We start from the raw sequence: 26,168 nt of genomic DNA, 5'->3' as shown, positions 1-26,168 counted from the left end.
ATAAGCTTACTTTAATCAGTCAAATATGTATCATTTACCTAGTTCAGGGGGAAAAGGTCAGCACCCGGAACTTCAGAATATACAGACAGAATTATCAAGACAGAGAAACAGATCAAGTAGACAGGTTTCCAAACTGTCCAACCATTACATCCATACCAAATCAACATCTGGGTTTCAAAGCCAGGGGACTCTCAACAACAGCTTCCCAGAGTTTCATCAAATCACAGAACACTTCTCAAAGTGAGCCCCAAAACAAAGCTACACATCAGGGCTTATATAGCCTTCTCCTGGCTCAGAGAATGTAACAACCTTATTGACTCACTGCCCAATCAAAAAGTATCTACTGAAAAACAAGCCTCCCACCCCAGGCTCCAGGTGCACTTTAGCCTAGGGGCAGGGAAGATCTTTACATTTGCATTTCCTTTACAAGTATAAAAAGGATAATTGTGATTATTTTAAATTAAAATTTTCTTGTATAAATAAAACCTATGTAACTAAGAAATGAAGGAATGCAGAAAATTGGGGGAAAACTTTATAGACAGTCGCAGAGATAGGATGTAATTTGGTTGGAATACTTCTGTGGTGTAGGAAATAATGAGCGGATTGATTTAGAAAAACAGAAAGAATTGGACCTATGAAGGTGAGAGAAATGATTCATTGAAGACCTCTAATCAGAATTAGTTAGTTCATTATAATTTTATAAGAGTGATGATTGTTAGCAATTATTTTAATATGTTCAACTAATAATACATATCTAGTGAATTACCTAATAATAAGTATAAGAATAAATAATTTATTAATCCCAACTTTGTATAAGTCACATAGATTCTAATAGAAGAGCCCATAACAGGTCTCAAACTTTAATGTAATATTCATTACTTATTTACCAGATATAGAGTTCACTTGTGCAACCACAAGAGTGCTGACAAAGATATCTCCATGGTCAAATTCCATGATCAAACCAAGCATAGCTGATGGCATGGTATGGAAAGTCCTTCCCTCCCCCTCCCCCTGATATGTTCTTGGAGCATATATATAGCTTGTACCATCTCCTCTTGCCTAATATAAGGAGGTGTCCACCCTTCTTATGACCACCTAGTCAGTGGGGATATTTCTTGCTTCACTCAACTCATGACCTACTGACAGATCATTTTTGCTTATTTCAGTTTATGCATCATATGTCAACCAATGAGGTTCTATATTTGACCATGCCTCTTTTGCATATTTGGGTATCAAACTCTATAAATACAAGGTCCTAAAAGAAGGGGGCATCACAGGTCATGAGGAACATTTGAGGTCCACTTCATTAGAGGGGACCATGGACATTCTAATAAGGTGCCAGTGACTCAGAACTCTGCCTCAGTCTCTTTTATTGTAGGTTGGACAATTTTAATCTCCACAAAGGAAGATGCTATCCATTCTCAGAGAAACAGATGACAGGTGGAAATAAGCATAGTATGGTCTTACACATATGTGCATAAGGGTATATGTGTATATATGTATACATGTATAGATAACTATGTGAATATATGTATGTATGTGTACATATATGCTCATATACCTATGTGTATATAAATATAGACATCCACATTTAATTGTAGTTTTCTTTGGGGGGGGTAGATAAAGCAAAAAGTGCACAGCAGAGAACAAAAGAAAACCAACAAAGAAGCAAAAGAAAGGTAGCATGTTTTGAAAACAATATATAGTATTTATTATATAAATTTTCTTGAAATTGAAATTTGTTTTATATTGAATCCTCTTCTATGGTCTGCTGTGTACATGGCATTTTTTTCTTTTCTCATTTTGTTTTTAAGTTTATAATTTTAAAAATTTATATTAAAAATTTGATCTCTGCCCTTCGTGGAGTTACATGTCTAAGGATATACTTACATGTCAATATATCACATATGATACTGTATCTAGTTACTTTAATAATAATATTAATAATAGCTAGCATTATACAGAATTTACAATGTGTCAGGCACCAAGCTAAGTGCTTTATAATCATTATCTCATTTGATACTCAACAACTCTGGGAGTTAGGTGCTATTACCATTCCATTCATATTTTATAGATGAGGGAAATAGAGAATAAGTGCTTTGCTCAGGATTATGCAGCTAATAAGTGTATGAGATTAGATTTGAACTCAAGTCTTCAAACTTCAGGCCCAGCACTCTATCCACTATGGCACCTAACTGCTTTAGAGAATATAACAGAAAAGGGGAGGTACAAAGAGAAAGCTATTACTGATCAGGCAAGCTTTCTGAAAAAATGTAGAAAGAGATGGGCTTTACAGGATGGATAGGAATTCAACTAGCAAGGAGAGAGAAGGCATTCCAGATACCAGGAACAAAGTGAGCAAAGGCATATGAATGTTGGAGACAATGAGGCGTGTTTGGTTGGATGCTGAGAAAAGTCATTTGGTTAGGATGTAGAATGTATGGAGGGGAATCATATAAGATTAGGGCTGAAAGGGAGAGTACTGTAATGCTGTGGAAGCTTCTTTGTACAAAAGGATCATGCTAAGTATTGCTATAGACACAGGGGTCTATGCCAGTAGTCAGTGAATCAACAAGCATTTACTGAGTGCCAAACCTGTGTCAGTCACTGATCTTGATTCTAGGAGATATGAAGACAAAATTTAAATAAGCGGCCTTTGCCTTCAAGGAACTTACAGTCTATAACTTATAGACATATGATTTTAAACAAAATGTATTCAAAATCATACACAATAATTGAAAGGTTAGACGCTACAAGAGATAGAAAAGGCTTCGTGTAGAAAGCTATATTCAAGGTAAACTTTGATGATAGCAGGCCAAGGGGGGATTGCCTTGTAGTCATGAGGGACAGCCTGTTTAGAAAGGAGATGGAATTTCATATATGATGAACAGTAAGGTTAGCTTGGCTGGATCCAAGGAAGGAGAGTAATGTCATTACCTAGAAAGGTAAGCTGAAGCCAGACCACAAAGGGCTTTAAAAGTCAAATAGAGAAATTTGTATTTGATTCTAGAGATAATGGGGAGCCACTGGAATTTACTGAATGGAGGAAATATAGGGTGAGACCTGATCTTTAGGACTATCACTCTGGTAAAGGAATGGAGGATGGATTGGAAAGAGTAGAGATGAGGTAGGCAAACCAACTGAGAAATTATTGGAATAGTCCAGGTGAGAAATGAATACTATAGCTTAGGGAAATAGCTTGTGAATGATTGAGGGCAAATATGAGTGAGCCTAAATATTCTGGATGCTAAATTCACTGCTATATCCACTTTTCCAAGCTGTCTTGAATCCTTCTCTCAAGGAATGGACAGTGCAGGTAAGAATGTACATCCAGAGGAAATGCTGATAAGAACCACCAAACAGAATGGGGTAAGTATTCCATAAGGAACACAGATAAAAAGTGTTCTAAGAATTCAGAGGTGGTAAAAATTATGGTGGACTGGAGTAGTCAGAAAATGGTGTCTGCTTTGAGGAGAGGGATGAGTTAACAAATACATAAGAGAGCTAAAAAAGGGAAGAAAGAGTGCTCATTTCTCTGAGCAGCCCTAATATTCATACTTACCCTTACCCACCCACCTCTTCCACTGCTCTGTTGGCATAAGCCAAACCTGCATTCAGTTTCAAGACCAAAAAACAGAAACAAGACAAAACTAGAATGAAAAATAATCTCAAACATTATTATGCCTTCTTGTTTCCTACCTCCATTCTACAGAAACAAACTTCCAATTTGTGTCTCCCATCACCTAAGACCATACAGCTTGCCTGCCTTCCTCCCCTTCAGGTTGTTGGATGGGGAAGGGAAAAGGAAGGAGATGATGAATAATATTAAAGGAAAAAAAGCTGAGAATTCTCTTTGAAGTCAAGGAATCATCTGTTTGGGATCCAGTTTTCTGTTTTGTTTATTTGAGACAAATAGCAAAGGAAACCAATAACTTGTATCAAAGGGATGGCACAAGCATGTAAATACAAATAGCTTCGCCTACAATGAAGAAAGAGATGAGAGCACTCATGGTTGAACACATTGTGCTGAAAATTATACACAGACTTTCCTCCTAAGGCCTGTTTTCACTCACTCATAACTTTCTGAAAAATTATCATCTTTGTGGCCTGAAAATTTCCATGCTTGGGCTCATCCCAAAGGTAAAGTTTTGAGAAGTTTGAGCAAAATCTGTCCAGCTGCCTCTGAGTTATGCATGAGTAAAAGGGAAAAAATCGCTTTTCTTTAACAACAATTAAAGATGTTTACTTTTTGCATATGTATAACTCTAACCCAGCTGAACTATAAAGCTGAAACTTTCCATGTGTCTAATCCTCAATGAAAATGTATCCCTGGGATAATTTTTACTTAAAAAAAAACATAATAAACATATAAGGGAATACAAACAGATAATGACCTTATAAGTGAATATAAAATTATTTTGAGAATTTGCTGCTGATGAAATTTACACTGTATTTGCCTATATGAAGTAAAATTAAAACCTTTGACCTATAATGTCCTCTTCCTCCTGCATGCTTATGTATCCTCACCATAAAAGAAATCCATAAGTAGGAACATATATGAACTGGAAAAGAAGGTATGATGGTCATTTAAAAAATGTTTTATTGATGCCTTTCTATAGACATCCCTATCATATCCTAGAATCACCTCCTTAAACACAATAGAACCTTCCTATTACAAATATGCACAGTTAAAAAAATAAGCTGACATATTGATCATATGTGACAGCATATGTCTCATTCCACATTTGTAGTCTACTTCCTCCCTACAAGAAGGAGGGAAATAATAATAGTTGGCATTTAGTTAGTGCTTTAAGGTTTGCAAATTCTTTTACACATGTTTTCTCATTTGATGCTCACAACCACCTTAGGAGGGAGGTGCTATTTTTATCCTATTTTATATAGGAGGAAAGTAAAGGACAGAGAGATGTGCTTGGGGTCACAGAGCTAGCAAACGACTGAGACAAGATTCATCTAACTCAGGTCTTTCTGACTCCCAGCCCAGTACTCTGGGCACTGAGTGACCTAGCTGAAGTCTCATCAGTCCTCTGGAGTAAACATGGATCAATGAATTAATCTAAGTTCAGATGTTTTTAAGGGAATTTTCCTTTATGTTGCTATGGAAGCACCAATTATTTTCTTGGTTCTTATTTTGTTCTACATCAGTACATGAAAATCTTCTCAAATTTCTCAGAGTCCTCTGTAGCTTTCAGTTCTTCCACTGCAGCAATATTACATCACATTCATATACCATAATTTGGTCAGCTATTCTTCAATTGATGGGCACCCACTTTTTCCCAGCCTCTTTCTTACCCTGCAAAAGTACTGCTATACATATTTTGTTATGCATCATGCCTTTCTCTCTACCTTTGGGTAAATACTCAGCAGAAGTATTTCTGGGTCAAAGAGTATAAACAGTCTAATCATGTTACTTCTAAATTGCTTATCAGAAAAGTGGAACCAATTCAGAACTCCATCACATGTCTAATAGTATCCATTAGTGTTTCAAGTTTTCCACAACCCCTCTAACACTATTTCTGTCTTATGTCATCTCTGTCCATTTTCAGTATAAGCTGAACTCCTGCAGAGTTTTCATAATAGTTAGCATTTATTTTGTGTTTTAAGGATTGCAAAGTACTTTACAAATGTTATCTCATATATCCTCACAATAACCCAAGGAGTAAGGGCTATTATTTTTTTCCATTTTACAGATTAGGAAACTGAGGCAGATAATTAAGTGACTTGCCCAAGATCACATAGTTAGTAAGTGTTTAAGTCTGGATTTAAACTCAGATCTTTCTGACTCTAGGTCCAGCCTTCTATTCACCATAGAAATGACTCTTTTTCAATTTGCGTGTCTCTTTTTTTTTTTAAGCAATCGGGGTTAAGTAACTTGCTCAAGGTTACACAGCCAGGTGTTTCTGGGTGGGTGCTAAGTGTCTGAGCCCGGATTTGATCCCCCAGGTCATCCCGACACTGGGGCCAGTGTTCTTACTTGCTGTGCTACCTAGCCGCCTCTTGTGTGTCTCTTCTTATTGATTTGTACAATAAATTATTTTGCCATTGATTGCATTTTGTTTTCTGAACACTATTGGTATCTTAAACTGTCCATGTATCCAAAGAAAGATAATCCAAGTAAAGCATGGGTATTCAATTTCCTTACTGGTGCCCAAATCCTGAAATGATACTAGAGAAATAACAAAAAACAAAAACAAACAAAAAAAAAAAATACAAAGAAGGCCTCCCATACATTAAACAGATCTTTTATGGAAATGTTCTATGGAATATTTGTGGAAGGTTACAGATAAGAATTGCATGGGATGGAAGAGAAGTCATGGAAGGCTTCTAGTTCATGGAAGGTATGAGCTAGACAAGTAGAATAAGCACTCACTTGGAAGGCTAGACAAAGTACACATTAAGAAGGACAGGATGGACAATCTGGGATGTTGTTTCTTGAAAATTCTTTCTCAAGATGGTGACATAGAAAAGCAGTCTTATTTGTGCCATCTACATTCGATTTTCTGAGGATCGATCCTCAATTTATTCAACAATTACTGAGCACCTACACTGGATTTGATATTGTAGAGGATGGAGGGCAAGGATTTCGTCTTTGTATATCCCCTGGAGTCTAGTACAATCCACTATTCATAGATGAATAGATTATAGATTTCCTCACCATTGGAAGCTCTCAGTGTGGGAATTCTCTCAACTAACAGGTATACCAACCCACCCTCTAACTTCAGATAAGTCTAAGAGTGAGGCCTGAGGCCAAAAGAAATCAGTTGGCTTGTCCATATTCATGTGGCTATCAAGTGTCAGATGTGGGATTTGAACCTAGTTCAAATTTGAATTTGTAACTCCCAGTCCATTATTTCAGGTTGTTCCACATGAACTGTCTAGAGTACATATTTAATTTAATTTAACACACTTACTAAATTAATAAATGAATTAATATGAAGATCTATTAGAGGTGGGGCCTTTGCCAAATATTGGCTTGTGACCTTGGGTGACTCGCTTAACCCTTCTGTAAGAAAGGCAATTCTCTGAGATTATAAATTTCAGAGGAGATGCTACCTTGCACTGATAGAAGTAGTTTCCTCATTTAGGAGCTCTGCTACTAGTGAAATCATAAGTCCAGTCCCTTTTCTATGAAGAGTTCTAAAACAAGAGTTTTTCTTCTCAAAGAGGTCACAATCAAATAGCATACAAGTGCATAATGCTGAGTCCAATCTAGACAAAAATTACATAAGGAAGACAGCTTTGTGTCACTCAGTAACTTCAGTATTGAGCAATACTTACATGTTGTTTTTGTTCAATCATTTCAGTAGTATTCGACTCTTCATGCCCCTATTTCGGGCTTTCTTGGCAAAGATACTGAAGTGGTTTACCTTCTCCAGCTCATTTTACAGATGAGGAAACTGAGGCAAAAAGTGACTTGCCCAGGGTCACACAGCTAATAAGTGTCTGAGGTCAGATTTGAACTCAAGAAGATGAGCCTTTGTGATCCCAAGTCAGGCACAACCTAGCTTCCAAAGATGCTATTTAGACAATAGCAATCTATTCCCTGCCTATTCCCCCTAACTTCCTTATTTTTAAATTTTGTTGGAGGAATTTGTAGTGAAAGATCGAAACTTTTGATAGTACCATTATTTGAATTGATCCAGGATCATCTGAGAAAATTAATTTAAGGGTAGTCCAATGTCCCAGAGGTACCCAGGGCATAAAACTCTATGGGGTGCTCAGCAGTTTCCTGATATCTTATGTCTTTCCAAATTCAATATGATTTGGGGGATGGGAGGATGATGCCTTTCTTTAGGAATTAACCCAACTCTGTTTCAAAAATCCTTTAAAACTATATAGCTTTGACACAAGCTCATAGAATGTTAGTTAAGTGAAATGACTTTATGTGAAATATTTGTGGTTGCTGACTTTTTCCCCACTTTCCTTCATTAACATTAAAACTAAAAATTAAAATGAGACAATGTGAAAATTACAGACTGAAAAGCACATAAAGTTTGAGAAATGCCCAAGTCTAAAGCTCGAGGGTACTACACTGTTAATTTCCTCCCTCACTATGGTAAATATTTTTCATTTCACAGGACAGGATTTTGCCTGTGAAATTCTGAAAGACAGGGACTGAACTGAGACCCTTAACCTTTTGTATCTGCTAATCTGTACATTTCAACTACTTAGCATGGGAGTAACTCAATTTCTGCATTTGGGAGGCAAGAGCCAGCATGGGGGCCACTGCTAACTTTAATTTGGAAACCTAAGTGAAGGGCCCCAGCAGGGCACCTGAGCAAACATCACCTGCCCTTGTCATTCATGTTGCCTTTCCCACCAACTCAATTTCAGAGCAGATACCAAAGGAACCATATGAAAATCACTGCCAGCATGCTCTCCTCAAAGACAGGTATAGCATAAACTACCCTAAAACCCAAAGTGACCCTAGAATTCTCTGTTTCGGAAATAAGTTTAAGCCCTTTTTTATACTTCTCCATGAAGCTGCATTTTATAATGAGCTCTTATGAACAGAGAGTAACTAGATAGCATACAGATATATTTTTAACAGAGAGGAACTGAGGTCAGAGGTCACAAACAGTCCACAGAAACTTTTTAAATTTTCCATATTGTTTGTATGCGGCTCTACATATTTATCTGTGAAGGATTTTATTCCATCCTTTCATTATACTGTTGAAGTGCCACCAATCTACAATTCACAATTCTTTCATTTTTCAGATTAAAGTGTCAGCCTCTCTCTCTCTCTCTTGCAAGGAAGCCCTCCAGGATGTGGTCACCTTTAATGAGACATCTATCACAGGTAAAACAACTGACAACAATAATTGTAAAAGGTTCCTTTTAGCTCCAAATTCTATGATCCCTATGACTATATTCCTATTACCTTCATTGTTTTCATCACCACAGAATGAAGCATTCTCCCTCCTTGCCTTCCTTTTCTCTTTACTCTTTTTCCATATTCTCTTACCTTACTTTCCCCCCTTTCCTCTTACCTTATGATTCTCTTTTGGGCTTTAATTCTGTTGAGACTTAATGGCCTGGGAAAGGAGTTCCCTCATTTGAAAAAAAGCACTGAACTTAGAGTTAATGGGACATGAATTTAAATCCCAGTTCCATTACTGTATATCTGCTGTGTATATATGCTACATAAATAACACACATTATAGATATATATGTATGTATACATATAAATATACATATATACATTATGTATTCACATACAATATCTATATTACATACATATATCACACATATACCTACCTATAGAATACATGTCCTGTGCAAATCACTTAACTTTGAAGAAATAACTTTTCAATTCTTGGAATGTTACTTGTCAGATTTTGGAAAAAAGGACTGGACTGAGACCTTTAACCCTTTGTCCTCAGTTTTCTCGTGAGCAAAATGAGGATATTGGATTAAATGATCATTAAAGTCCTTTGGAGCACTAGATCTATGAACCTATCTATGATCCTAGTGAGGTCTATTGTAAATTGATGAATCTGGAGCTCCTGGCACATAGTAAGGGTTTAATAATGCTTGTTGACTGATTGATAGGAATGCATTTTCCAGTTAATGGCACTATATTTTAAGAAAGATACTGCCATGACAGAATACATTTAGAGGGCAGAAATAAGGCCAATGAATAGAGTAGACATTATCTATTGCTGTAACATAGATGAAAGAACTTTCTAACAATTAGCATATCTAATGCTAAAAAATGGAATGGGCTTCTTTGGAAGGCTGTGTGATGTTGGACTCTGGAAGCCTTCAAGTACATATGGCATGAACATGCTCTAAGTAAAGAGTGGAACAAGATGGCCTTTTGGGTCCTTCATACTTCTGGGCTTCAATGATTTTATGACCCAGAAATGCTACTTGTTGGTGGCCTGAGACAGTATGATACAGTAGAAAGAGCACAGGTCCTGGAGTCAGAACATTCACATTCAAATCTTGCCTCTAATTTTCACTACTAAGGTGGTATTGGTCAAGTCACTTTCCTGGGTGTTGCTTCCTCAACTGCCCCATCTGTAAAATGAGGAGGTTGATCTCTAAGTTCTCTTTTTCAGCTCTAGTTTAGGAACCAATAAATAAATGAATTTTTTAAAAGCATGTATTAAGCACTTACTGTGTACAAAATACTTTATTAGACACTGGGGGTACTAATAGAAGACAGTCTGTGCCCTCAAGGAGTCTAAAGGGAAGTCACATGTCACAAGTCACATGGAATGTTTCAACTGCAAGTCAGATGAGAAGGTCCCATGGTCTGTAGGATGCAACAAGGAAGGGAATGGTAATGTGTCTTCTTTTATGTCATTTCCCCTGATAAAATCATATCAGTTTCTGGTATTGAACCATCTGATAATGCCAAGGACTTTGATAGTGAGAGCTTTCTTTTCCATGTCTTCAGTAACTATGGCTGCTGCTCTTGCAGACGCAGGTGCCAGGCTGCATCTCCATAGGGAGCTCCCTCGAATGGACATTTAGTCTGGGCAATGCTAGCATTCCCATGGCCCTTGAACTCACCTGTCCATCAGTAGCAGTTACTCAGCAGCTATTGTCCCTAGGGTGGGGAGGAAGGCGGGCCCCTTCTCCACAGCTATTTCTCCCTTTTAAAAGATGGCTGCAAGGCATAAACTAAAAGCCTGGGCCTTTTCTTTCTGGGGGACCCTAGGGAATCCAACTGCATTCCAAAGGGGGCATTTGATGCTCTTAAATAATGCCAGTAAAAGTAGGTGGTGCTCTTCTGTATACAATTACAGTAAGCCCTGAGGGAACTGCTCTGAAAGTGATTACCCTGGTAGTGAGTAATGGCTGGGTTGGTGCTTGGTTGTGGGATGGTTACTTTTATTTAATCCCTTCTCATGGGTAAATGCAAAGCCACAAGTGTACATCTATTGTACTTTAATTTTTGGCAGAAAGCAATTGAAATTTCTCTAGTGGGGGGGAGGGGGAACCCTCCTTCCTTGCCTCTTTTTCCCCCTTGCCTCTTGAGTTCCATTCCTCACCTAAAGCAGGATTGAGCCAGCTCTCCTCCAGAAGGGGAGGGGGATGGGGGACTTCCTCAGCAGGTCCTGCACTGTATATTGTCTCCATATGCCACAAGGGAAGCCTTTTCTTGAAGTCAAGCGATAAAGTTGCACTGTTTCCAATGGCAAACTTCCAGGCCCACAACACACAGACTGGCAGCTTTGTCAGAGCCCTCCTCCTCTACTGGGTCATCAAGTACAGTGGGCCAGCTGGAAAGAGTTTTCTCACTGTTGGGTCCTGAGACTGTGGTTAGTTTCAAAATTCCTGTGAATGTGACTAAGAAATGTTTGCGTTTTAGTCACAATAGCTAACAAATTATAGTCAGCTCTTCGGCTCATGGACCAAAAGGGAGCCTGACCCCAATATCAGAACTCTAACCCAGATGGTAAAGAGTACCAGTTTAATGAGAGCCTCTTTGTCATTTCAAACACATTTCTTGTCAATCATGCCACATCCCATTTGGGCTGTTCTTGAAAAAAGTGTCACCCAGCTTACTATTCCAAAGGACTCCAAGAGTAAAAACAAAAATTTTTTTAAAAAACCAAAAAAATCATGCCTTATAAAATTAGATACCCAATTTTAAGAAACCTCTAAACATTTCCTTTTTCCTCTGCTCCTCTTCTTGCCCCCCACCCCCAATAAATAAATGACTGTCTGGCCAGACTGTTGAGACTGAACAATGATATCAACTTTAAATCTCTTGATGAAACAACAAGAAAATCTGGTCTACATTCATGGACTTAATCAGAAGAACCTAGAGCACAAGAGGGAGGAGATTCAGCATACCTATAGCTTTTCATTGGCCATATATACTCCCTCTATATTCACCTCTCCCTTGTGGCTCCCCTGGCTTTCTTCAAGTCTCGGCTAAAATCCCACCTTCTTCAAGAAGCCTTTCCTGATCTCTCTGAAACTCTGAAGGTCCCAGGTAGATTCTTTTATGAAGACAAACTAAGCCATCTTTTGCCTCAATTCTTACCTAGCCCTTAATTATTGAATGGGTGTTGCCTCAGACAAACCAAGACCTGAGTAAGATCTTGGTTAAGGTCTCCCCCTGCATTCTGGGGCATCACCAGCCATCCTGGTCTTGCCACTGGACTCCTGGTACTGTTGTGAGGATCAGCTGAAATAATGTGTGCAAATGCTTGGCAAACCTTAAAGTGCTATATAAAATGACCTATTTTAAATATATGTGTGTCCATAAAAGTTTTCCCTGGCTTCTCTACATTCTTCATATTCATTATTTCTTGTAGAATAATAATATTCTATGACATTCATGTGCCACTATTTATAAGCCATGCCCCAAATGATGGGATTCTATTTTTTCCAATTCTTTGTTATGACAAAAAAGTGCTAAGATGCATGTATATATATGTCTTTTTTGGAAGCTTCTTTGGTATGATTTTTGAGACTTAAGTTTTAATTTTGTTGTTCTTCTTTGCATTTATATTTTTGTTCTTGTTATGTCTACTGTTTTCCTGGCTTGGTTTACTTCACTTCGAATCACTTCATAAAAGTTTTCCCTGGCCTCTCTACATTTTTCATATTCGTTATTTCTTATAAAATAATAATATTATATTACATTCATGTGTCACTATTTATAAGCCATGCCCCAAATGATGGGAATCTATCTTTTTTTCCAATTTTTTGTTATGGCAAAAAATGCTAAGATGCTTATTTATATGTTTATACATGTACATGTATGTATGTGTGTTTATATATAAACATACATGCACACATATGGATACATATATATTTTAAAATATTTCTTTTCATAGGTCAATTTGTCTATTAGAAGGATTGATGGGTTAATGGATATTTTGGTCATTTTTAAAGCATAATTTTAATTTCTTTTCCAAAATGACTATACCAATTCACAGAAAAAATACTATTAGTAAGGTGAATATTATACTTTATATATGATTTTCTTATATGCTTTCTATTAGATACCAAGTTTCTTGAGGACTGGGACTATATTTTATCCAGTACTCTGCATGTTCCTAACACATAGCAAGGGCTCAATAAAAGCTTGCTCACTTGGCTTTCTAAACTTTGTATGATCTCCCGGGCCTGGTTAATAAAAGATTATTGTATGGTATTATAGCCTCAAATCTCTATCACTCACTGTAAATATACTTTGAAGGCCCAACTTTTGTAGCAAAGAAATCTTATAGGATGGTTTTTGATAAGTTCTCCATCAGAACTTCAAGGAAATTATAGAAGCTTCTAGAACATGTAAGTTTAATAAATGACATTTAATGAGATAAAGTGAATGAAAAATGAACACAGCGCACAAGACGCAGGCCATGTACAGATGGCATGGAGAGCATAGTTGCATGATATATGTACCTTAATCAATAGTGTGTTCCACCAAAATGACAACATGGTCAGAAAATGGGCAGAAAAATAAAAAACATCTTCAAATAGTTTCAATTGAATTTCTGCAGCACAGATAAATGACGAAGCAACTATAGAAATCAAGCAGTCATTTAACTCCAAAGTGCTGATCTGTGAATGAGGATGGTTTTCTGTGAAATACAAACAGTAGAAACTGATGGTCACTCATTGTACAATGGGGGAAAAAAAAGGATGAATAAAACTCTTTATGGGACCATAATAATGTATAAAGAACTCTACCAAAAGTCATGGGTGATAGGCATATTGAGCACAGTTTATCCAGGGTTATGCAACAAGGAAGACAGATGTTAGATGGGCTTCCTGGCTGGATCCCATTAGACTATACATAGTCAAATACATGGCCAAAAACTCTTTGGGATGAGTCAATGATGTGGCTATTTGGATGCAGAGGGAAATATCAAGTAGGGGATCACTGATTCTAAAATTCAATAAAGCTATACTTGTATCATGACATAGGATGACATATTCAAAAATGAACAGTTACAGGGATATGCACTCAGTTGCGAGGTACTCAAGCATAATGGAAGCACCCCATGGTACCTTATCTCCTGCTAAATATATATGTATAGGGGTGGCTAGGTGACATAGTGAGTAGAGTGCTGGCCCCAGAGTAGGGAAGACCTGGGATCGGTTCCTGTTCCAGCCTCAGACACTTAACACCCACACAAAAAAAAAACTGGGCATGTAACCTTGAGCAAGTTACTTAACCCCAACTGCTTTAAAAATATATATATATATATATTTTCCCCCCTAGAGCACACAGTTTTTGGTTTGGCCAGTGAAGCTTTATACTAACTGTCTGATTTCTTTTCCTTGCCAATTTAATTTAATTATTTTAAATTATTTTATTGTCATTTAGGTGAGACCTACCCTTTTCCTTTCTTGGCTAGTCCTCTCCCATCCTGTACTCTCTTCTCCTTTCTTTTTCTCTTCACTCCTCTTCTGCCCTCTCTTCTCTTTTTTCTTCTTCTCCCCTTTCTTGTCCTCTCTTCTCCTTTCCTATCTCTTCTCTCCCTTCCTCTTATCTCCCCTTCCTTTTTCTCTTCTCTCTTTTCTCCTCTCTCATCCTATCTCACCTTCTTCTCACCTCCCAATAAGCCAATCAGGCTCGTCTGAATTAGAAGACTAAGTCAATCACTGAATACACTTTAATGTTATTAAATGAAATTACGATAAACCCAAGTTTAAAATATTTGCTTATGAAGATTTCAAGGGGTTATTTGAAATAAAGTACTTTTCCATACAGTTGTAAAGGCTTTTTTTTCTATTTTCAAGACAACTTCTCTCTCTTTCCTCTTCATTCTTGTTTTCCCCCTTTCCTCTCCTCTTTTGCTTCCTGCTTTTCTTTCTTTGTCCTCCCTTTCTCTTTTCTCTTGTGCTCTATCCATCTCAGTTTCTTGGTGAACTGTTCTAGCAGGTGCAGCTTCATACAACCTTGCAACAGCATGGCCTAAATCCAGAAAAGGAAGGACTCCCATCCTCACCCTTTGTGAGCTACCTTACACAATTTTAGATACTGTCTACTGGATTGGGAACTGAGACACCACAGAATAGGGTTGAAACTGGAATTAGAAAGACCTGGGTTTGAATCGTGCCTCAAGTATTTACTTGTCATGTGACCTGGGGCAAATCACTTAACCTCCCTGGCCCTAAACTACCTCACCTACAAAATGAGAGGGATAAATTTTACCTCTAAGATGCATTCCAGCTCTAAATCTATGACTCTAAGACATTTGCTAAGAAATTAGCAAATGAAACCAGCATAAATTGCTGCCTTATTGTCCACATGAAAAACTTCAAGGGAAAAGACCACTTAAAATTGGAGAAGAAAAGAAGCTATGAGTAAATGGGGGGAGGGGTAAAATATGGAGAGAAGTAGACAGAATCAGGCACCATTTCACAAAGTTCTGCAAATCTTTTCTGATGCTTCTGCTGCTGGAATTCTTGGGGCCTGAAAGCCTGAAAGAATGTTGTGGAGTAAAAGAAGAGTGTGATAGTGGGAGGACAGAACTGCACATTCTGTGTGAATCCAAGTACCAGAAAATGATAAACAGAGTCCTTCACCAATAGGCACATTTTAGAGTTAAAGTGTGACATGATGGGTCCAAAATAGATTCCACATGACTGGAGCAGATCCAATAACTGCATCCCCAAATAGCAATCAGTATTTGGAAGCTAAGTACAGGCATCCATTATCATCGAATGAAACATGTAAAGAAAAGGCAAACCCCACACAGCTGTTAAGTAACAAGGACAATGTATATACATGGAGTCTAGATGCTGTGAGGACATTTGCTTAAATTATCCAACACACTTGGTTTCAATTGGGGTTAGCTTTTACTTTGTATGTGTATTTTAATGACTACCCAGAATCTTATAACCACTCTCTTTTTAAGGATTTCCACACCATCAATAATCTATACAAAACTTACAACAAAGGGGGTTCAAAATAGATTGTCATTCTCATGGAAATCCAGTCATCTGAAATATCATGAGGCCTCAGATTAGAAGAAGATACTGGCCCAAAGCCCAGTATCCTAACATTTTAACATCAGGGCTGTTGATAGAGCCCTTTTTTTTCTGGTTTTAGGACATGCTGTTCCAAGGTTGGATAGCTGCACCTGCTAGGACAGTTCACCAAGAGACTGAGGGAGATGGATAGAGCACAAGAGAAAAGGGAAAGGGAGGACAAAGAAAGAAAAGTGGGGAGAAAAAGAAGAGAGGAAAGGGGGGAAAATAAGAATGGAAGAGGAAAGAGAGACGTTATCCTGAAAATAGAAAAAAAGCCTTTACAACTTTGTGAAAAGTACTTTATTTCAAATAACCCCTTGAAATATCTTCATAAGCAAATATTTACAACTTGGATTTATTATAATTCCATTTAATAACATTAAAGACTTTGTAATTTGCAAATATCCATAACAGGTCAATATTACTGAAGACGGTAACAGTTTTCTATACTTTAGCCAGTCAGACCACATACGGACTTTTGTGTTCAGGTTTCCTAACTACATTTATTGTAGTGGACAGAGGGTGGACTTTGGAGTCAGGAACACTTGGTTCAAATTCTGCCTCTAACACAGATTAATTACATGACCATGGTCACTTATCCCTTAGTGCCCCTAGGCAAATCCTTATGATTACAAATTACTGATGAATACTATAATGATCTGTATCAGTGAACGAATTCAATGGTTAGAGCACAGGGCCTGTAGTCAAGAAGCCAACCTCTGACACATACTAAATGTATAACCATGGTTAAGTTACTTAAGCTTTACTTACTTCAGTTTTCCCATCTGTAAAATGGGGGTAATAATAGCACCCACCTCCCAAGAGTGTTGTGAGGATCACATAAGATAATATTTGTAAAATATTTTGCTAACCTTAAAGTACCATATAAATGTTAGCCATCATCATCACCATGATGTCTTCAAGAAGCTTACACCTTATTAACAGGAACAAGCCATGTCAGGAAGGACTTCCTTATCTAGAGCTATACAAAAGCCCTATCAATTTCAGCATTCACTAGGCAATCTGGTTCTTCTGTGAAGATTCCTTTAAGTTTCAAAGCAGCTTAAACAGAGTAAATCCATGAAGAAGACGGATTAGATTTGTTCAGCATGGCGCCAGAGGGCAGAAGTATCAAAAATGGGTGGATGTCACAGAGAATCAGATGCGGACTTCACATACAGAAATCATTTCTTGCTCATTATATAGTTTCTAAGGTGAATGGCCAGCTTCTTGAAGTAGTGGAATCTACCTCCTTAGCTGTCTCTATGTTTTTTTTTAAAAATAAACTTTGAAACACTTATTATTTATTAGTATAACCACAAAAATTGTTGTCACGACAGCAATAAGGAGATGAGAGGCCATGGATATGGAGGTACTTCCCCTGGTCCAGTGTCTAGGCTGCTTAATACAAGTACTAAGGCTAGCCCAGGCATGGCCAGCATTTGCAAGGAACTGGCATTGTAAATGAAGTTAGTCCATAGAAGTGCATTTCTCCAAGTCAGGGTACTAGGGTCAGACAGTGCAAGTATCCATCATTTAGATAATCTTTTTTTTTGGGGGGGGGGGGAACAGGGAGAGAAGGCAAGGCAGTTGGGGTTAAGTGACTTGCCCAAGGACACATAGCTAGTAAGTGTCAAGTGTCTGAGGCTGGATTTGAACTCAGGTACTCCTGATTCCAGGACCAGTATTCTATTCACTACACCATCTAGCTGCCCCCATTTGGATAATCTTATGGAGTTAGTGAAGTCAGGTGAACAGGAAATTACATGCTGGAACTCTGAGAAGCTGATGGGGTCACCCCTGTGAATGCCAGACTCTTCTAAGATACTCTCTTTTGCTGTGCTATCTCAGAGGTGATGATCTGAGTATCTTGCCTTTCTCTAATGAGATGGTTCATTAGCTGCTTCAGGCCCTCTTTTTCCAAGATGCCATCATCATCAAAATCAAAGATGAGGAAGGCCTAGAGGGACTTCCTATCAGTGACACTTACTGTGTCACTGAACACTGAGGAAGTCCAGCAAGTCTTCAAAGCTAAAGTTATCTCTCTGTGGTGCTATGGAGAACTCACAGCAAACACAGTCCTTGAAGGGGTGAACTTTGAGCTCTAGAAGCTTTAGGATGTGCTCAACCCTTAGAGATTATTCTGCCCTATGAGAATGCTGAGGAAGAGTTCACCAGATCTCTTGTGGGCCAAGATTATCTCCTGCTTTGTCAGGGACACTAATTCCTGATATTTTGTCAGGCACCCAGGTGGCACAGTGGATAGAGCACCAGGCCTGGAGTCAGAAAGACCTGAGTTCAAGTCCCTTCTAGGCTGTGTGACCTTGGGCAAGTCACTTAACCTTGTTTACCATCTGCAAAATAAGTTGGAGAAGAAAACAGCAAACCACTTCAATATTTCTGCCAAGAAAACCCCTAAAACAACCGAATAACAACAACAAACATTGTCAGCAGCTCCTTGGAAAACTGAGCAAAGGGAAGGGACCTAGATTTATTAAGTGCCTATTGTGTGCTGGGCAGTGTGCTGAGAACTTGACAATACTATCTCATTTGATCCTCACAACATCTCTGTGTGATAGGTACTATTTTTTTTTTTTTTGCTTTTTGGAGGAAGGAAGACAGGGCAATTGGGGTTAAGTGACTTGCCCAAAGCCACATGGCTAAGTAAGTATTAAGTGTCTGAGGCCGGATTTGAACTCAGGTCCTCCTGATTCCAGGGCCAGTACTCTATTCACTGTGCCACCTAGCTGCCCTAATAGCTACTATAATTATCATCAACATTTAGCAGTTAAGGAAACTGAGGCAGATAGAGGTTTAAGTGACTTGCCCAGGGTCACCCAGCTAGTAAGTGTCTAAGGCTGGAATTGATCTCAGGCCTTTCTGAGTCCAGACCCAACAACGAGGATAACCTCCCTCTGCCTGCCTGTCCTCACTGAAGGACTTCACCAACTCCTATCTCATACAGCAAAAAACTTTCCCACTGCCATACAGGTCTTAAAGCCAAAGTTGGTTGGTCACTTGTCAGGGATTCTTATTCAGATGCAAGTTAGACTAGATGAAATCTAAATTCCCTTATAACTATGTGGTTCTCCATGATTCTGATATTGGAAAACTAAGCATTGGTACAACAATGCCTATGGAAAGTCCCAAGATTCATCATTCTGTTTCTAACAGAAATAATAGAAAACATTCAGGGCAAGATTTTCAACTAAGTAGACTATGCTCTCACAATGGAAAATTCCTACATAAATGCACATATACATACTCTAAAAGCATATATTACATACCTGATGCATATATTTTTTCATCTCTCTCCCTCTTCCATCCTCCCTTATCTTTTTTCTCTCTCTATATGTGTATATGTACATATGTATGTATGTATTTGTGTGTGACATCCTACTCCATTTGAATGTGAGATCTATTGACCTGCTTTCACTTCGGTGCCATTCTTTTAGATTCTGCCATCCAGAATTATTGTTCTCCAGTAGCAAAGGAAAGCTGGCAGATCATTGGACAATGGGTGGCAATGACTATGGCAAAGACCACAGACTCCAACATAATCAAAATGCATGAAGGAAATAACAAGTTTTCCTTTCCTCATACTTTCATGGCATGCCTGATGTTTAATGAACATCTTAACAACCAAAAGGAAATGATGATAGCAGGTAAATTGCTGGCTGATTTGGAATATGGTTTGTTTTTTTTTTCAACTGACTGCTGCATTCAGGAAAGAAAGTTGGATTATTTTTTAAAGTACAATATTATCCATCCATCTACTCATTCAACAAACATTAAACAAGCACACACTGTGTATATAAATGCTGGGAACTGAATTAGACACAAATATTAGAAAAGTTATAGTCCCTGATTTTTTGGAATTTGGAGGCTCAGTTTTGCTTTGATCAGACCTGATTTCATTGGTGTGGGCAATTCCTAGGGAAGAAATTGCCTCTACAAATTCAAACTGGTAATTCTTCTGAAAGTTGTGCCTTTACACAGGTGCCTGGAGCACTAAGAAATTAAGTGTCTTATCTACAGCAAGGATATGTGAGATGTGGGACACTTCTTACAGTCTAATAAAAGGCACGAAGACAAACACAATTATACAAAATACAGTATTACAAGGTATACAATATACAAAATTATCCATGATGATAATTATATTAGAGATATACAAAGTATTATACTATGAATGTCTGATCTTCATGCAGTGTTTGAAGGTTAACTCACAACCCTGCAGGTTTTATTATCACCACTTTGCAGGGAAAGAAAATGAGGCTTGCTGAGTTGAACTGACTTACATGGGATAATCCATGTTGTTCAAATGCCAAACATCCAAACATATGTTTGCCTAAAAGACCTGTTTTATGGAGAATCATGCAAGGAAAGTGCTCACAGGGTGGTCAGAAGAATAGTTGTAGAGAAAGAAACTGAGGCTTAAAGAGGTGAATGGAATCATCCATACTGTAATCATCAGAACTGGGATTTGAACATCAGGAACAGTCCAGTGCTCTTTCAACAGACCTCACACTGTTTCTCCCTAAACTTTGCCACATCTCTGTTCACACAATAGCCCCCAACTAATTTCATGTGGCCAACTGTGAAAGGAAACCAAACGCTTCTCTCAATGGTCATGCAGTCAGCATCCTGTAGACAATCACAGTGAGTCTGGTTCAGTGAATAACACAGCTGGACCATCAAGTCGTAATTATGGAAGTTCACGCACTCTTAGCTGTGAAGGGAAGAATTTACTTCATTGCTCCTTACTGAATAAAGGAAATTAATTAAATAATACCAGATAAACAAGGTGCCCAACTTAAAAAAAGAGGTGTCATATGCTTAGGTAATGGAACAAATCAGAGCCCTGCTTTTTGTCTCATCCGATCTTTTTGGTGGCACTAAGAATAATAGCTCGTTACCCCATAATTGCCTATGAGTACAAATATCATGAACCTATTTTATAGAAACTCAGGAAGGTTGTAAGATCCTTGAGAATAGTGACTTATCTTTTTTTCCCCTTTATTTGTATCACCATCACTTAGCATACAGTTGGCTCTTAAATTCTATTTCATTGAGTTGACTGAGTGAATCATAATCATACCAGTAGTAAGTTCCAGAGCTGGGATTCAAACCCAGGTCTTCTGACTCCCAAATCTAATGTTCTTCCTACTACACTGCTTGACAATGTTAATTACTCCCATTTGTGTAATATATGTTTTTAAACTAAAACTGGGATTTTATTGACATCAGGAATGCCTTGTAAAGGAAACTCAACCAATGCAGATCTGCATGTGCTCTGCAATTTATAGTCTTATCGAGTCCGTAGACCTGAGAAATTAAACAATTTGCTCAGAATTACACAACTAATATACGTCAGACAGCCCAGGTATTTCTGATTCCAAGGCTGGCTCTCTATCAATGATCTCCTTCTTGACTTCATTACCTCTTCCTGGATTTTGTTTCCTGCTGGTACTTTTCCTTCTGTTCTTTTTTTCATAGGGAGGTGGCAAAGTGGATAGAGCACCAGGCCTGAATTCAGGAAGATTCATCTTCTTGAGTTCAAATCTAGACTCAGACACTTACTAACTGTGTAACCCTAGGTAAGTCATTTAACTTTTGTTTGCCTCATCTGTAAAATGGGGATATTAACAGCACCTACCTTCCAGGGTTGTTGTGTGGATCAATTAAGATGGTAATTTTAAAGCATTTAGCAAAGTGCCTGGAACAGTTACTTGTATAAATGTCATTCATTGTCAGCATTATCATCATCATCATTATTTTTTTTGACAAAATGGAGACAAATAATTTACTACTTCTTGATCTTAAAAGAGGATTTCAATGTATTCAGCAGGCAGAGTATCTATAAGCTTTTTTTATTGCCACTTCAAAAATGGGAAAAAGTCTCATAAAAGAGTAGAAAAGTGTCTCATCTCTTTTCCAAGTTAATCTCAAATCAAAACAACCAATGTGTAGAACTGGGTCTTTGGTTCTGTTTGATTGTTGAACATAGTAACTTTTGTCATTTTCTTGATATATTGTAGAATCTTTAATAATTATCAAAGATGTAGAACTTCAGTCAATCATACAAGTAAGACAGCATTTATGCATCCATCATTTTCTGGATTGTTGGTAACCTGTGCATATTTTCCCCAGATAACTTTGCCTCCTTGTGTCACAAGACCCAACTCACTCACATTCACTTCAATGACAGCCCCTTTGGTAATAACACCCAAAGTTTTTCTTCACACCAAGAGTGGGTAGGCAAAAAGTGGCTTTAAGTTCAGGATGAGTTACATGAGCCTTCTTAAAACATAAACCCATTGGCCTAATAAATCTTTCATATTTTGGTGGTTTTCGAGTAAAGCCATCCCCAACAAAGCAGACTTTAGTAACCATTCTTTTCCAAGCCTTCTTCTTTCTCTTTCCTGTACGAATAACCTTTAACACTTCTGTTTCTCCCTGGACACGAACTTTAGGCAAGGGCACTTCCCATTTACCAGCTTTCTCTTTTCGTTTCTGTTTAATCATATTGGAAAGGACTTTGGCTCAGGACTGTCCCTCTCTGTCCAGCAGATATGCAGGCACTGCTCCTTGGGGAGTTTTTTCATCATTTTTCTGCTTGGTATTTCTCTTTTCATGCATCTTGATAGTCTTTTTCATCTGAATCTTCTCAGCATGACGCTGTTTATGGTAAGAGTTTGGCCTTTAGACCAATCATTTTCTTTGCTTTCTTTGAATGTTCATGAGCCTCTTGGCTTTCCTTCTTTCTCTTTTTCTCATGGCAATCCAAGCGGTAGCCTTACCGTTTTCGGTGTAACTCTATGTATTCGTTCTGCGGCATTTTGACGGCTGGGGGCCGTCGAAGAGCCACGGCAAACGCTTCCAAACCTCAGACCCTCTGCCGTGAGCCACCGACTACCCATAAGCCGGCAAGAAATGGGTCTCCCTTTAGAACTCCCGGAGTCAATCAGAGGTTTCGGCACTTTCCTTCCGCGATGCTCGCCATCATCATTATTATTATCATTACTACTATTACTGCTACTTTTACTACTACTGCTGCTGCTACTACTACTATTATTGATCTCCTTCACTTTTAACTTTAAAGCCTTCATGTTTGGATATGCAAGTTTCCAGACAAGGAACTCAGGACCTCATCATGAAATTCCTGATAGAGAAGAGGAAAGTTGGGTATAATCTTATGTGAAGCCTGGACCTTGGGAGCACAGATTCCAAAGGATTCAGACAATTAGTAGATAGAATTCAATCTTCTAAGTCTTTTTTAGGGAAGTCAGCCAAAACAGGCTAATTCAGATGAACCTTAATGTCTTTTATGCCAGGATAGTTATACTGGCAGGACTCAGGAATGGTATAGCACACTTACATTTCAACAAAGTCATTTAATTCAGTTCAATTCAACAAATGTTGAATGTTTACTACATGCAAGGATCTATACTAGGCACTGGGACTACAAAAACAAAAAACCAGACAATCTATGCCCTCAGAAAGTTTGATTATATTGAGGAAAGAAGAAACTTAAGGAAATTAGAGGAAGGAAAAAAGAATTAACAAATGGGTGGGGTGGGAAAGGGTTCACAAAATAGATGAGTCTAAAAGGAAATGGAGGAAGTTTGAAAGATGAAGAGGTAATGTATTCTAAGGCTGAGGCTAAATGTACAGAGGTAGGGGAGGGAAAAAAGAATTTGTTAATCACCTACTATGTGATAGGTACTCTGCTTCGAAAACACTTTACAAATATTTTCTTATTTCATGGCAAGTTGATTTTGGGAAACAACTCCAATACTGTTTGCCCAGGTCATATTTGCCTAGAGAACACAGAGTGCTAAAAGTGAATAATATGAAATAACATTAGAAAAGTAATTTAGAACCAAATGATAAAGACCTTTAAACCTAGGGGTATGTTGGAGCCAGCTTGAACTGGGAAGCTGATTGTTAAATATTCAATATGAGCATCTACACCTAAGAACTGGCAAATGCTGCAATCCTGGGCTTGATTTTTTTATGGCCTAGATGTAAGAAAGTGATGAAGAAAATATTACTAAGTCAGAGTAAAATTAAAAGTATGTCCATAATTTTTTTCAGAGAGTTAGTTGTTAAAACATTTGCAAGCACACCCTGCTTAAACCTAAGTTAAGGAGTTTGGTATTTCATCCAAGAAGCAATAGGAGTAACAGGTTCATAGCTCTAGAACTAGAAGACACTTGAGAAGCTACCTAATCTAATTTTCTCCCTACCCCTTTTAAAATGGATAAGGAAACTGAAGCCCATAGTAGTGAAATGAATTATGGGAGGTCACACAAGTAAGAGGTGACAGAACAAAAATTTGAACACTGTTCTTCCAATTGCAAATCTAATATCCCTTCCATTGTGTCATACTGACATGATGCCAGATATGTCTTGGGAAGATTATTTTGGTAGCTGTGTAGAGAACTGATTAGAGGTCAGATATGAGAAGACGCCTGTTTTTAGTTTTTTTTTCTTTGTTTTCATTTGGTTGGGTTGTTTTTTTGTTTTTGTTTTTGTTTTTTGTTGTTTTTACTGTACAGGTATGAAGGATACATGTTTGTGATGATTATTCCAAAAATTCAGTGAGAATTTTTATGAAGTCTTTTTAGATTTCCTGGTCTCTTCAAAGACCTTTGTCTAATCCTCCAATCCCATGTATGGCTACATCTTAGAAAAACATTTAACAAATCTCACCTCCTCTGATTGTGGTTTACATGGAGGATCGTGGACTAGGAAATATACCTGCTAAAGCAATCCAAAAGTAAAATGGACTGCCTTAGGAGGTCCTAGGCTTCCCCAACATTGAAAGGCTTCAAACAAAGACAGTACAACTACCTTCTGTAAATATTTTAAATGGAATTTCTTGGTCGCATATGAATTAGACTAGTTGGACTATGGTCCCTTTCAGGTCTTAGATGCTGTGAAATTCAGGCATCATGAGCATCCATTTCAACTTCCTTTCCATCAATATCTCAATGAGACATTACCTCTTATACTCTCCTTTCAATCCTTAGCTCTCTGAGGGAGCATTCCTTCCTGACACACTTGTATCCTCCATCTTTAACTCAATAATGAAGAAAAACACAGAGGATGGAGGCCCAGGTGGCAAATCCCATACTCCCAGATGAATAGACCACATATGTCCCAGGAAGGTAGCATTTTCCTGGTCTTTCTTTGAAAGCTCTGTGTATGAAATAACATCACTCTGTCCCCTCCCTCTTCCTTAGCCATTGCTGCCACTAAAGTCTATTAAAAGCAGCTCTGTTCCCAAAGGATCTATTAACTGAAGTATCACTATGTATATTGTGTATGTCTATGTCTATGTACGTATATTATAATAAATACCAAAATATGTGATCTCTATAATGGGGAGATAGAATTGGCAACCTAGCAACAGAGTAATAAATCTGCAATGAATTCTCTTTGGAGAAGAAATAAATATTAAAACCAGCATTTCAAACAGGACCAAATAGAAGCAATATCAGTGCCATGCTGAAAGGCAACAGAGTAACTGTAAGAATAACAGAAACACATTCTGGAGCTGTTCCCTTTATACAGTGTTGATAAAATTTGTTAATACCATATGTTAGTCGTATGGAGAGAGGCATGGTTTGACTATGAATTTTGGAATCCTACCAGCAAACTTGCAGATCTGATGTTACAAATCTGCTGAACTGCTCATCCTAGTACAGACTGTGAGGTGAAGGTTAAAAAAAAAATTGTAGCAGAAAGGACAGTGGATCCAAAGATCGGAGACATTTCCATTTAATACCTGTATGACCTTGTCCAAGTCACTTTAGGTCTTCAGAACTCAGTTTTTTCCCATGTAAAGAAAGGGGGGGGTTGGTAAGTCAATCTTAAGGATCCCTTCCATCTATAAATCCAATAAGCTTTTGATGAGAACCAAAGGAAAAAAAGAATGAAATCTGTTCTGTGTAGTTTTAGTGTTGAGTGAGATCAGACAAGACAGTTTCTTGTCAATCTGAATCAGTCTTATCCAACAAATATTAAAGGGGAGAAGTCAGTTCCTTAAAAAAAAAAAAAGGAACTAGACTAGAACAAAGAGTAAACTGATTGGCTGTCAAACTGTCCAGTCATGAGATTAACATGACTGTACCCACTAATTGGAACGTATTTAGGTACATCGTAATTCATTAAATCAATATGCCCAT

At 37.9% G+C, this 26,168-nt stretch overlaps 1 long non-coding RNA gene and 2 pseudogenes across 1 annotated transcript in view; all 3 read right to left on the bottom strand.

Annotated features, from left to right (window-relative positions):
* The window catches only part of LOC138163115 (uncharacterized), a 222,883-nt gene that overhangs the window by 133,678 nt on the left and 63,037 nt on the right, over positions 1 to 26,168 (bottom strand). The window lies entirely within an intron of this gene.
* Positions 15,298 to 21,723, bottom strand: LOC138163030 (calcium and integrin-binding protein 1-like; annotated as a pseudogene).
* Positions 21,747 to 22,818, bottom strand: LOC138163114 (ribosome biogenesis protein NSA2 homolog pseudogene; annotated as a pseudogene).

This window comes from Petaurus breviceps, unplaced genomic scaffold (genome assembly GCF_028583685.1).
Source record: "Petaurus breviceps papuanus isolate PSGF00001 unplaced genomic scaffold, PetGlider_PUasm1.0 187, whole genome shotgun sequence".
Taxonomy (NCBI): Eukaryota; Metazoa; Chordata; class Mammalia; order Diprotodontia; family Petauridae; genus Petaurus; species Petaurus breviceps.
The sequence above is the reverse complement of the archived record's forward strand: the minus strand, read 5'-3'. Positions and strand labels throughout refer to the sequence as shown.